Genomic DNA, 13,867 nt, shown 5'->3' on the forward strand with positions numbered 1-13,867 from the left:
AAGCAATTAATCTTAGGGAAGTAATTTAATTAAGGCAAGGATGACACGCGGTTAATTTTACCCTTTGTGTGTAATTGCCTAAGTTGGCAAGATTATCCTGCAAGCACGAAAATTGCTTGCATCTCATAACTCGCGATTAATACAACAATAATCCTGTGCGAGGATTACACCACGATAATGTATAGCCCACAATGCAAATATAAAATCTTTTCAACGTTATGATAAAAAATTGGTTTTATAATTACCTAAAAACACAATTTGTTTTATAATTACTTAACAAACGTTACAAAATTCTCATAATTTAATTACTTTAAATTTTACAGAAAATGTATAAAAATTGCTTAAAAATATTCTATCACATAATTTAGTTTATATATAAATAATTTAGTTTCAGCAAAAATAACATAAATATTTATAATATAATATATTAATAAAAATGTAATGATAAAAATTAAAGTCTTTCTTGTGTGATTGTATCAAAATTTGAGATAAAACGAGACTATCATAAATATTAAAAAAAAAAGATAAATCGAAAGTGATTGACGCGAATAATTAATATTCTACTATCGCTATTTATCTGCAATCTATCTTTTTTACTTGTCCCAATTAGTGAGGAACATAGACATATTCCTCTCTGTTCCTCTCGCTAGAGACGCCCACGATAAAAGTCGTCAATATTTTCCATGACGGCAACCACCGCGATGTAATGGATACGATACCAAATGTCCACGTAGTCGAACGCGTATGTATATTCGGTATATTCATACACGTATCCGCCAACGCGTGCAAACAACCAATGTGGTACGATACGTCAAAGCACCGAGCGAGTTATAAATTCGAATTGCGCTGCATGACAAAACGGGTCCGGCTCTATTTGCAGATTGAATTGCCGATATTAACGAAAAATTCATTAAACACATGCGATTTATAGATTATATATGTATGCGCATTAATAGCGGAGCGCCGCGGGCGCGCTTCCCAATTTGGCTTTCGAAATTTTGGATGAGAGATAAAGGTTTCCTCCGGTCTACCCATTTCGATTGTTTAATCTTTATTGCCGCGGTACGTTTGATCGTAAATATTGTTATTTAATGCGAGACCGATGGCGCCATATTGATCAATATAAAGGATTTATCGGTTGCTATAAAATAGATCTTACGCTATCGTTATCCACTAAAATGAATATTGACGCGGCTGAAATTTATAATCACGTGATATTCGGCTTTAATCGTTCTTCTGCTTTAATTTGCGTTGCACTTAATCAATTTTGTTATATTAAACCGTTATATTATATTGTTTATAAGTTGGATGATAAACATGATAAATGCATACAGCTCGATGCATAAAAAAGCGAAGATATTCTTGAAAATCTTTTTATCCTTCTCAAAACATTTTCTTTCTCTTCGATACTCCTTTCCTTTTGATACGCATCTACAAAATATCAATATAGTACAAAGGGTATCATTTGAGAGCTAGGAAATTGCTGATACATTTTAATGACTTCATCAACGAGCGTAGAATTTTAAAAGAGTAGCGATCGATACCGAGAATGAGTTTCTACTAGATCCTACAACCCTCTTAAATCGTCTCGGATGCAGAACGAGACGCCACAGGATGGATGAGGACCTGAGACTCAGCCGAGCATAATGGGATAAGATCTCTGACGGATAAGGTGTTTCTCCTCGCCGTATGTACGTCTAATGCGCTTCTGCAAGAGATTCCAGCCAACTGAGTCACGTTCCTTAATTGTTTTAGTGCAATCAGTTACAATTCGTCGACTGATAATTACATAGGGCTCGCCCTGTCCGAGAGTCAGAATTTCGCGGAACGTGTAGCCTCCCATTTTTACTAGGAAAACAGTTTTCCACAGACTTTCCGAGAAGCAACGATGGCTGTCATTTCCGGCAGCCTAGCACAATGCGACGGCGGACATTGTCACGTGACGGGTAAACATCCATTACCTCGACGGAACGAAGCACCTCGGTTCCAACCATTTGGTCATTTCAAAGGAGAGGCAAATCGATCCGGCGACCTTCGGCTGCCCGGGGAACAAGGAAAAAGGTGGACCCCGGTCGGCCCCCATGACTGGTCGCTTCCTCGATAGATATCTGGCGGAGATATTACGATCTCTCGATTGGATTCGATCGACCATTTCACGAGCCTGCTCTTCGGCCTGGATTAGGAGAGAGAGGATGATTTAAGGTTAATTTCAAACGGATTATCCTTCCTTCGTTTCTAGAACGCGCGATTCTTCATGGTTTTATTGGTGCAGTCGAGATGCGGCGCGTCTCAAATTGACCCATCGTGGACGCTACGTGGAATGGGACAAAACATCTCGATTGACAACTAATCGAAAGTATAAATGAATAAAGGAGTAACATTTTCAAAAGATGTGAGACATTTCTAAAACATGATCATTTCTGTTAAGTAATATTGAACTCTATAATATTCTTAGAAGACGCGCGCGCGCGCGAATTACAACATAATATTCGCTGCTTTATCTCGCATAATTAATGATTCATTTTAATTGAATATTCTAATAGAGGTATTAAGATATTCCAGATAGAGTGCTTAAATATAGTACTGAGACGACCCGTTTAATCTTAATGTCAATAAGATATGTTGTGTGATGTTACATATCAACGTCGTGCATTTATCTCTTCAATTGAGAAGCGTGTTTGGTAACTACCGGCTGCGGAAACATGTAAATTCGCGAGTGCGTGATTGCGCGATGCGGAGATCTGTTATTACACACCCGGGAAATTTCATTTACCGTGACGTTTGTCACGTGATTATGCCACGTAATTAGCGAAATAACACCTGGACATTTAATAACTCATCGGCTTGACTGAAACGAGCGGTGTGATGCGTTCACAATGGACGCTCGCCTATATCGGTGTTGAAAATGGTAACAATTTTCGGTTATGCAATCGTGAACGATCAATTCGCACTCGTTTACTCGAAATATTGGTTACCGCACGTTATACAAGCAGAAAATAGCTAAACTGCATCGAGTACGAATTAACGTTCCACGAAAAGTCATTGATTGGCTTCACCGCGATCGGTGTCAACGGCGGTGTCACTGCTTTTCCATAACCTTATTAATTAATTCGTTAATCATTATGCGTCAATGCAATCGTTATTATCTTTTAAAAATGAAAAAAAGGGGCTACGTAAAAAAAAAAAAAATATAAATACGTAGAAACATAAAAGGCTTTCATTCTATTTTGTCTTCTTTGATAAATTAGACACTGGAAAGCCAAGTGTATAAAAAGTGACTTTAAATATGTGTATGATTAATTTCCCGTGTAAAAATAACACATTGTACTGCATACAAAGATAAATTTACACATTCAAACTTGTAGCATCTAGTATTATTTTTATACAGAAAGTTAAATAACCACGGAAAAAAGAAAGTAGCTGTCGTAATTAAAAACTGCATGTGGTAACTAAATGGCAGGTGTAAAATATGGACAGCTAAAATATAGGTATCACAGGTTAATGTCTTAACTGTGATAGCTATATTATAGCAACAACAGCAAACCATTTCGCTGTAGTTTATAAATTTATAGTTATGGCAGCAAATATATTTTAACAAACTAAGATTAGCTACGGCAGAGAAAATCTATTTTCCGTGTGCACCATATATCGAAGTCACTTTTTACACACTTGTTAGAGAGAGAGAGAGAGAGAGAGAGAGACAGAGAGAGAGAGAGAGAGAGAGAGAGAGAGATTTGCAGTGAATAGTTAAAGAATTATTAAAGCGCCGACAACACACATGTTTTATTCTACTACCTCTTAAGATTTTTTCCAACGACACAATTTTAACACAATATCACACCATTAATTCTTAAATATATTCATATACACTCAAAAAAATTACAGTTATAGCGAAAATTATCTTAGTACGAAAAATAGCTAAAATGGATAAATTTCTGCGATACTGAATATGTATTGCATCTAATCATATAGATGACAGAGATGGAATTTAGATTTGTGTTATAAATTCTATGCGTATGATACATAATTTTTTATCAGATACAAAAAACAGTTATAATTTTAGCTGGAGCAGCAAAATATTTTTTTGCGTGTATATAACATGCTAAAAGTGAATAATCCAAAAGCTTTATCATTTGGCGGAAATTCACTGAAAAAATATCTGGTTGAAAATCGACGAATCAGAAAACTCCGATTTCAACTAAATTCTTGTAGATTTAACTAGAAAATTCGTCTATTTTTAACAGAATTTCAATTAATTGCAACCAGACGTTTCTCTTATTGTCAGTACAATGATGAATTCTTCTATCGTATTTATTATAAGCATCGCGTGTCATTAGTGTACGTCGTTAATTTCAAATAATTATCTCGGAACAATAATATCAAACGTGTCGATTTCGCTCCGAGAAAACCATTTTCTCGAAAATTAGTAGCGGAAGCATGCGCAAACCTAACTTTATATCGAGTAACTCGGCCGAAAGTTAAACCCTGCCGCTGCGTAATCGCTTTGGCGAAACGCTCTGCGCCGTAGGGCGAGTGCGCCGCACGAATATCCAGACGTCATTTAATCGGACATTTCTCTCAAGGTTTCAGGGTCTCACCGCGTCTCCTCGTGTATCTCTTCCGCTTCGAGGCATCACGTCACGATAACCCGCAGTGCCAAGGCAACTACGGCAAGTTTCATTCCAGGATTACGGGCCAGGTCCCGCGGTCGTAGACGATGTTACCTATCTACCTAGCGGACGCTCGATTCGCAGTCGCGAGACTCGTATTACAAGACGGGACGAGCATCGTAATGAGAGATGCGAACTGCAGGAGACGGAAGCTGTTCGACGTAGGATCACCAGTCCTATCGGGCAGTTCGATACAACTAAAAAGAATTTTTAACCGAGATGATACTGAATTGAATGATCAGAATTTTTTTCTACTTTGAGTCGCTTGTTCACAGTCTTTATAATACTACAATTGATAACTTCCATCATTGAAGTGAGGAGCATAAAAATTTTTTTTGTATTTCGCTTTCTCTTTACATTTCTTGGAGTGAAAATACAGCTATTTTTGGACAAGAGTGAAAATATTTTACTTCTTAAAAAAAGAGTGACAATTTTCAAAATGTGAAATATTTTCATTCTTCTCCAAAAATGGCTGTATTTTCACTCTAAGAAATTTAAAGAATTAATATGCATTTGTGTTAATTTTTTACCTAATGTAGATTATGTATTAAGAAGGGAGTTTCTCTCAATTGTGGATATAAATATTTTAAGCGTAAGTTTCACGTACAAGTTTCGCGTTACATGCCACGTTACTACAGAGGTATGAATTCATGGAAGCGAAAGTAACATTTCACGTCAACTGATGTACGATTACATGTCATACGATTATCTCATATGCATATATACATACGTTGGAGAGCCATAAAATATTAGTTTAGATCAAGAAAATGTAGCCCAAGGGACAGAGGAAAAGTTGCTGTCAACTATGTTTGAATCATATCTTTTTTCAGATAAATCCGCTGTCACGTTTGAAACATAACATCAGACACTGATTTTCTTCCTCTTGGGTTTCATTCCCAGACTGTTACGCTCTTATTCTTGAATTATATGGAGATATAATTCAAGAATGCATATCAATTATATTCGCTTTTCAAATAAATCTGCTTTTTAATGTGCTATTATGTTTTTGATAGAAGATGTAGTACAATACAATATATTGTTATAATGCGACAATCTGATTAGCGTTTGAGAAAAAGCCGATCATGGGAAGTATCGTACCTATTATATCCAGAAACAAGCGTGAAACTCTCGAAACGGATTAACCTTAGAATACATGCAGTGACGTAACTCTCTTTTATCCAGAGATAGAAAAATAAACAACTTTTGAATGAAAACAACTTTTTCATCGTATTTTAATCTCAAATATAAACGATTTCTTTTGCCGTTTTATATATTATTTTTATACTCTTCATGAAAACAATAAAAATTACACGGAAAGGACGGTTTTGTTAAAGTATCTAAAAATTCAGTGAGATACAGATTTGAAAATAATTTTGTTGGACCATTAAAATAATTGTATAGGACAATCAAACTGATTGCTAGAATATAATAACTTTTTGCCATATTATCATGTTTGTGATTTCTACGTAATTATTTTAATGATCCAACAAAATTATTTTCAAATCTGTGTCTAGCTAAATTTTTATGTATTTCAACAAAATTATTTTTTCAGGTATCTATATAAAATTAAAATAACAAAAAAGAATTACGTATATGTATACAAAAATTAAGTGTTCTCTAAAATAGCATCGTTGTTCTCTTAAATAACGAAAAATAATAAAATTAATAATCTCACGTGTAAAAGACTATAGAAATTTATAAAAACGTTTTTCTTTAAAAATCAAAATGTCTGAGAGATTTACTGATATCAATTTAATGAGAACGTCGAAAGAATGCGGACCGTCGCAAAGACTATCATAACGATCTTACTTGCTCCGTCATTTCTCCGTGACAGCATTCGAAGAAACCTGTTTCGTCTCGCGAGAGCACAAGCGGCACCGTCGCGCTTTGATTACGCTTTTTGCGGTGCCTATACGTATTCAATTATAGGTTATCGACTAGCAGGTTGATTTCAACCTTTTGTAAGTTAACTGCAAGACGACCTGAGGCAGCGCGAATTCGCAGCATTGATGGCGCAACACGGATAAATGGACTTGATAGTTATTTGAGTAGAACAATCGCGACGCTTTAGGCAAAATAGCAAAGTTTCTTTTATAGAAAATAATTATTTTATTTTATTTTTATTTGTTTTTATTTTTAAAAATTTGATAAATTGAAGGCTATTAAATTTCTGTAGTCTTTTACACGTGAGATTATTATATTTTATACACTTTAAAAAGTAATAATATAATCAAATAAATGAATTAAGAATTCCATGGAATAATTATGCAAGATATACAATCTTTCATTCATTACGAATTAAATCGTAATTTAAATAATGATACAAATTAAATATTCTCGCTGTATGCAAAGTTTTCTACTTCGACGATTAAAATAAACCTCAAAAAAATAAAGTTTCAAACTTGAACTATCACGAATGGTTTGAGTAGTTGTATTACATTTTATCGAATCGACACCGAATGAGTGATCATTATATCGCCAATATCTTTCCTGGTCATTTTATTGTATTGTGAAACTTCAACAATAGATCACTCAAGCGGATCAGATAGCAAAAGAACAAAATGATAAGGTAGTTAATTAATTCGATTCGATTAAATATCTGATTCTTTTGGATAATTGACGGGTATAATTGAGGTAATTAATTCGTTTCTTTTTTATTTTTTTTATATTGTGCAAATGAAAAGGTGATATACTTATCAAACTTATCAAACGTCTATCGATATTATTAGACAGTAAATTTGATAGCCAAATATTTGCGATATATAATTGTAAATGTTAAAAACAATATATATTTGTTTTATTATATATCATATTATTTAGGCTTATTTATAGTCAAGTTTGTGAAAAAATGATCTTGTGATTTTTAATTATACCTACTGCTGACGATTTTTACTTGTAAAACTATTTTTGATCGATTAATAGAGAAGACCTTTAAAAATAAAACATGATATTACAATTAGCTTTGAAAATATTGTATTTCTGGATAACAACGGAGTCATTGACAGCTGTCTTTTGTGCGAGTATTACAAATGCAATAAAGTTTGACGAGATGTCATTTCGTCGAAAGTTCATTTGTATTTTCCATGGAAGAGTCGGAATTAACGAATTCCAGGAATAACTGACGCGCGGCAACACAACAGGCGCATAATACGAAACATACTATGTAACACGCGATGCACTTTGCAAACGTATTTAGGATTTCTTCGAAGCTCCGACGAAGTTGGTATAACACATCTTTCGTAAAAGTCGACACGAGATTTAGCCGTTTTGCAACTTCGATCGCATGGTGTATTCGTTAGGTATATCACTTATTTTTATATCGTCAACTAAAACGGTAAGCTGGCACATATTCGCATTAAAATAATATTCTGCATATAAATTCAACTGTATATGTTATCTGTTTTAAAAGAAGACGGAAATTAGGAATTTCAGTATCTCCTTATTTATTTATAAAAGAAAAGAAAATGAGCATCGCGTGAATCTTACATGAAACTGGACTTCAGTCAATTTCGTTGCATTTCTCTCCCAATCAGCTTACGTATTCTCGCTCGATATAATCGAATAAAATACTTCAATATTACATTTCTGAAAAATGCTATTCACGTAGTTCCTACAATGTGAATGCATCAAAATTTCGTGGATTGGTCTCAAAATGGATGTAGTCCGAAGCGCATACATAAAACTCTTTATATCGTGATTTTAGTTTATGTCACAGACATGTAAAGAGTGCTTTAAAAATATAAAATACGATTTATCAAATGTGATACATATTACTATAATCAATTCTATACGACAATCCGAGTGCCGAATAATACAGTAATTGAACATTATTATTTAATTAGAAGCCATAAATTACGTTCTTACAATTTGCAGCAAGTAGCTATTATCAAATAAAATTGCTAAGGTAAAAATAAGTGTCGTTACAATTCAACCGAGATTGAGTTATTTAAAATCATACATAATCCACAGCAATTAGAAACAAACTTCGGAGGATCAAATTTCATTAACAACTTTAACTTTTTTAATTTATTATAATACCGTACTTTAATCACTCCTCTTAAGTTTATCTCATTGTACTTTATGTTTTATAGCTTCTCGTGAATACCTATGTCTACCCATAATAACAGATTAAAAGAACTCTTCCATAGTTAACGGTGGAGGAGGAAAGGATTATCAAGATAACTGTCGCTATATAATTCATGGTTACAAGAAGCAATGCGACGTTCATATTTAAATTTCAGTGCATTTTATCTATTTCCCAAAAAAAAAGCACACTATCCGGATATCTCGGAATTAATCGATGATACAAATTTGACACTATCACCTCGTCGACCTGTCCCAACTTTCATTAACAATTACGACGACACTGTTATTTGAGATTCGAACGTGGCGGTATGAGATCGGGAAGTCGATACGACTCCTCGAGGTTGTTCCGATACAAAGGTATATAAAGATGACAATCAATAAAGATTCGTTTACAACTGATTCATGCTAAGAATTATACCAAATTCGTGTATAAATTCGTCTTTCACGAATTTATCTTTTATTTATAGTGAAATAGTAATTTTATTTACAATGAAATAATAATGTAAATGGATACTTTTAAATAATGGACCAAAATACTAGATTTATTTTCAAAGACCAAATAAGGCCACTTTCGTCGATATTTTTAATGATTTTAGATCGATTTTGTCATATCGAAAATAATTGCATAGTTTATAATTACTATAATTAGATTCCCTCCGTCTGCAATCCGGGTCTTTTTTGGCACAACTTCATTCTCGAAGTTCACTTTCAAATTTCATCTTCATTTTTGCTCATATTTTAATTTTTATTAAATAATATCTGAGTTAAAAAACTATTAAATAATGTAACGGAAATATTGAAAAGTAACTAAATTTTTCCACATTTTTTTGAAAATCTAGAACAGTAAAAAAACTGAAATTGGACAAAAAATATTGCAAATAGAGGGAGTAAAAATATAGTTCCAGAGGGAAGATTAATTATACAATGTAAAATTGTTTTTGAAATATATATTATAATATTTTTTTATATATAATATATTATAAGTTATATATATTATAATCGATTCAGAAAGATCAAAAATGTCATTCAGTACCGAAGATGACCAAATAAGTCTGATATTTTGATTCACCATCTGAAAATATCCATTTAAACTGTTATTTCAACTAATAAATTCTGAAAGAAAGATTTAAAGATAGATTTTGCATAATCCTTAGCATGAATTGGTTGAACAAAGTCTGATCAAGATAAACGATAGTTTTTGTTACTGCTTTAAATAAGTTTCCAGTTAATTCTCGAGATTGCATAATTTAAGTATCTTAACATAAAAATTCTTTTATAAAACTAATATTAAAAACGTTACTATTGTAATGATATGATTTAGCTAAAATTTTAACGTGGCAACTGTATACGCAAATAATATTATGATTTTAAATATTCGAAGAAGACAAGTTTATCGAAGATTTAATAATGGAAGTCTTATATGTATACTTTCCTGGATTCTTTTTTAGACATACTTATAAAACGTATTTATAATTAAATTTCTATGTTTTTATGTTTATACTTTGATTCTTTTCACTACAAAAAAATGATAAAATAGCAGAATGCGCGTATGCTTGTTCATTAAAAATATCTTCTAATTCCTTCTTTTTTCTATTTAGTACACTCTTTGAAAACGTACTTACGTTTTCTGCGTGATGATGTGCTCATTATTTTTAATAATTCAAGCATAATACGTCTCCCTCTTTCTCGACCATGACAAAAAAAGTCATCATTACCGCAAATACGATATCGATTGATCTAAAAGTGAAAACAACCTTTTAGTGTCGTTTCTTTTTCTCGTCCCGATGAATAACTTCTTCAAAGAATTACTGCGTTCTCTCTATGCAAATTTTTCCACACTGAAGAACGTGCTGACAGAAAAATATCGTCATATTTATTTCAATAGTGTCTACCAAGAAAACGTTATTGTGCGTTATAATGGAAACTATTTTTACACATTTTTTACTACTTTATAACTGCTACTTCGTAATTAAACCTTACATTATACATATTTCACATACATGACATTTTTATACTATAGAAACTTCTGTAATAATCATGACAGAATAAAGAAATAGAATTCTTTTTTATACGTTATCACATCACTAAAAAATTGAAAAAAACACGTTGCGAGAAAATTTATGCTAATTTTGTCTTCCTAAAATTTACTTTATATATTAAACATTGATTTTATTTATTTTATTAATTACTATCCCTTTTCCATTAAAAGGTTTCATAAAGTGTATACTCAGTAAGTAAATTTTTAACTTCTAAAACCTTTTTGACGTATTTCCAAGACGGTAAAAGATTGCTGATCTAATATTTTTACATGCCATGCGTACGGTACGTTACTCTTGTCTTTAATCAATGTCTTAACGTGAAACACGGTCAAGAAACACACGTCTAGAATCAATATCTCTTCTCAGCAACGCATGATCAAAGAACGCGCACCCAAGATGTATTTACGACTTGACTCGTAAGCGATTATACAGAATAACCTGAGGAAAAAGAGATTACGAAAAAAAAGATGAAGCATTAACCCGAGAGGGCGCGTTAACGTGGCAGATTTGCCTTATCAAGTGAAATAACTCCCACTCGATTTATCGCTCTGCCCATTTATTACGTCTTGCGTGAAGAACGCGGCAGAGCTCGCCGAAGTAAATTCACCATAAGGAAGGCATTTGCTACAGCGGGGGACAATGTACTGGAAGCGGAAGAAATACGTGCTCGAAACGAAGGTCCTTAGAGGACGAGGCTGTGGCTGTTTGTTCCGCACGATGCCTCCTCTTATTTTGTCTTTTAACTTATTCCGCGCTTACTCCCGATATCTTCCCTACCTTATTTTTCCAAATGCCCTGTTTAAAATTCTGTCGAACTTTTCTTGCATTCCACGATCAAGCTATACGATATTCACGTTTCTCTAGGTAAGTTCCTTTCATTCAAACATTTCTATCTAACGAACATTTATGAGACCGCTTTTGAACGTGACATTGATTCCCTCAAGCGTTATCATGAGCATCGATAAATTCTCCTGTACTAGCGATACTTAAACTTTACTGTTACTATTTTAAGCGTGGAGTTAGTATTTCGATTATATGTAGAGACATAGAAAAAAGCACTATGGTTCGCCACATCTACGACAAACGGAAATTCAAGCGGACGTTTAATTCCAGCAAGCAAAAAGACGATGAATAGAGACGGTATAGTAGGATGTGTGTGTGCGTGCGTGCGTGCGTGTGTGCGTGCGTGCGTGCGTGCGTGCGTGCGTGCGTGTGCGTGCGTGTGTGTGTGTGACGTGTGTGTGCGCGTGTGCGTGTGTGTGCGCGTGTGCGTGTGTGTATGTGTGTGTATGTGTGTGAAAACCTGCAACGTGTTTTCCGCTCAACCGCGCTTGTTATCTCGAAGATACCTCCAACAAAGATTCAACTTGGAAGCAACCCTATTTAGCGATTTCCACTAAATTTATTACGAAGTTAAATCGCATCCTTTCAGTGCACGAGTTAAAAATGGCTAATATCAACAACATAATGTGTATAAGTCCAATTGTTAAAAACTAAAGAAATTCAATTTTCCAACGGACAATGACAAACCTTATTATTACGATCCGTTATGAAACAAATAAAATTTTAGTATATATTTAATCATATATAATTTTCTCTTTTTTTTTGGGAGAAAATATATGTCGTACTCTGAACGTGTTAAGGTAACCCTACATGATCCACATAATACTATCAGTATTAATGAATACTGATAATATTATTCATCGTGTGTGATTAATATTGATAGATTGACGTAGAATACCGAAATGACCTAGATTTTAATTTTCGAACATCAGTATCGCTTTATTAGACTCCATATCACAGTATATACATATATGTCACAGTGCAATAGATAATGTAGGTAAAACTAAAGTGCAATTAATTATCAATAATACTGATCATTTAAGGTAGTAAAAATACTAAAAATATTGATACGTACTGTCAGTATTATTGATTCAATATTACTGATCAGTATTATTGATCGTGCAGGGTTGCCTTTAAAGATAAGTCAGTTTCCGGTTACGCAATTATTTAATATCAGATGAGATATTAATTCTACGAGATAGGTTTACTCACATTGCGTCGATTAGAATGGTCGATTGTGACGGATGGATCTGGCGACAGTAGACCAACCGGATCGCACTATAGAAGATCCTAAATAAATATCCGTGAGAGTTATACTACGGAATATAATATACGGACTAATACCTTGTCTGTTCTTATCTACCTCGACCACGAGGGATAGCCACACAGAATGTAATTAACATAGTTTTGATGGTAGATAAACGCAGATGACTACAACTGACAGGTCTAAAGGTCAGAAAAGAAATTTAAAAAGATGAAATTAGGTTCAAATTGAACATCAAATATTCTAATAAGAATAAAGTAACCTGAAGCGAATATCACAACACAATATTTTTATATAATGAATAATAGATATTTATATAATTTAGGATTATAGTTTTAATCAAGCAAGAGTGTATATTTTCAATTAACGAGAAAGAATGAATTTTAAATTTATATATGTACATATTCTTTTCTAATTAAAAAAAATTTTAGTGACATTCTAAAATATAAAAAGTTCAATAAATTAATAATATATATCATTTATTGAGATCTCCTACAGTTAGTTTAACTGCAGAGCTATTTATAATTAATTTTTTTGTAAAACAAGTCGTACAGGTGCGCATCTTCTTCGATAATTTAATATTCCGCTATTATAGACTCGTAACTTTTCTGTACCGCAAAGTATATTTTTAACATGACAGAGCCAGTGTCTAGACTTTATATATTGTACATATATTTGCTCGTTGCACAATTATGATGACAGGAACAATTCTATACAGTATATATACCACCGGATGCAACTTAGTCATGTAAATTAAGTATACGATTCACGTTGTTGTGTCGTGTGTCTACAGATTAGACACTAATTTAGTATTGCATTTGCGTATCCGGGACGTGCTAATAAACTCAATACCGTGAAATATAGTCAGGTTTCAATGTATTACAGACATAAAATATTTCCTCGTTAACTTTGATGAAGTATTTGTTGGCTAACGAACATACATATATACATACATACATACCTAT

Source organism: Mycetomoellerius zeteki, unplaced genomic scaffold, assembly GCF_001594055.1.
Source record: "Mycetomoellerius zeteki isolate Tzet28-1 unplaced genomic scaffold, Tzet1.0 scaffold128, whole genome shotgun sequence".
NCBI classification, from domain to species: Eukaryota; Metazoa; Arthropoda; class Insecta; order Hymenoptera; family Formicidae; genus Mycetomoellerius; species Mycetomoellerius zeteki.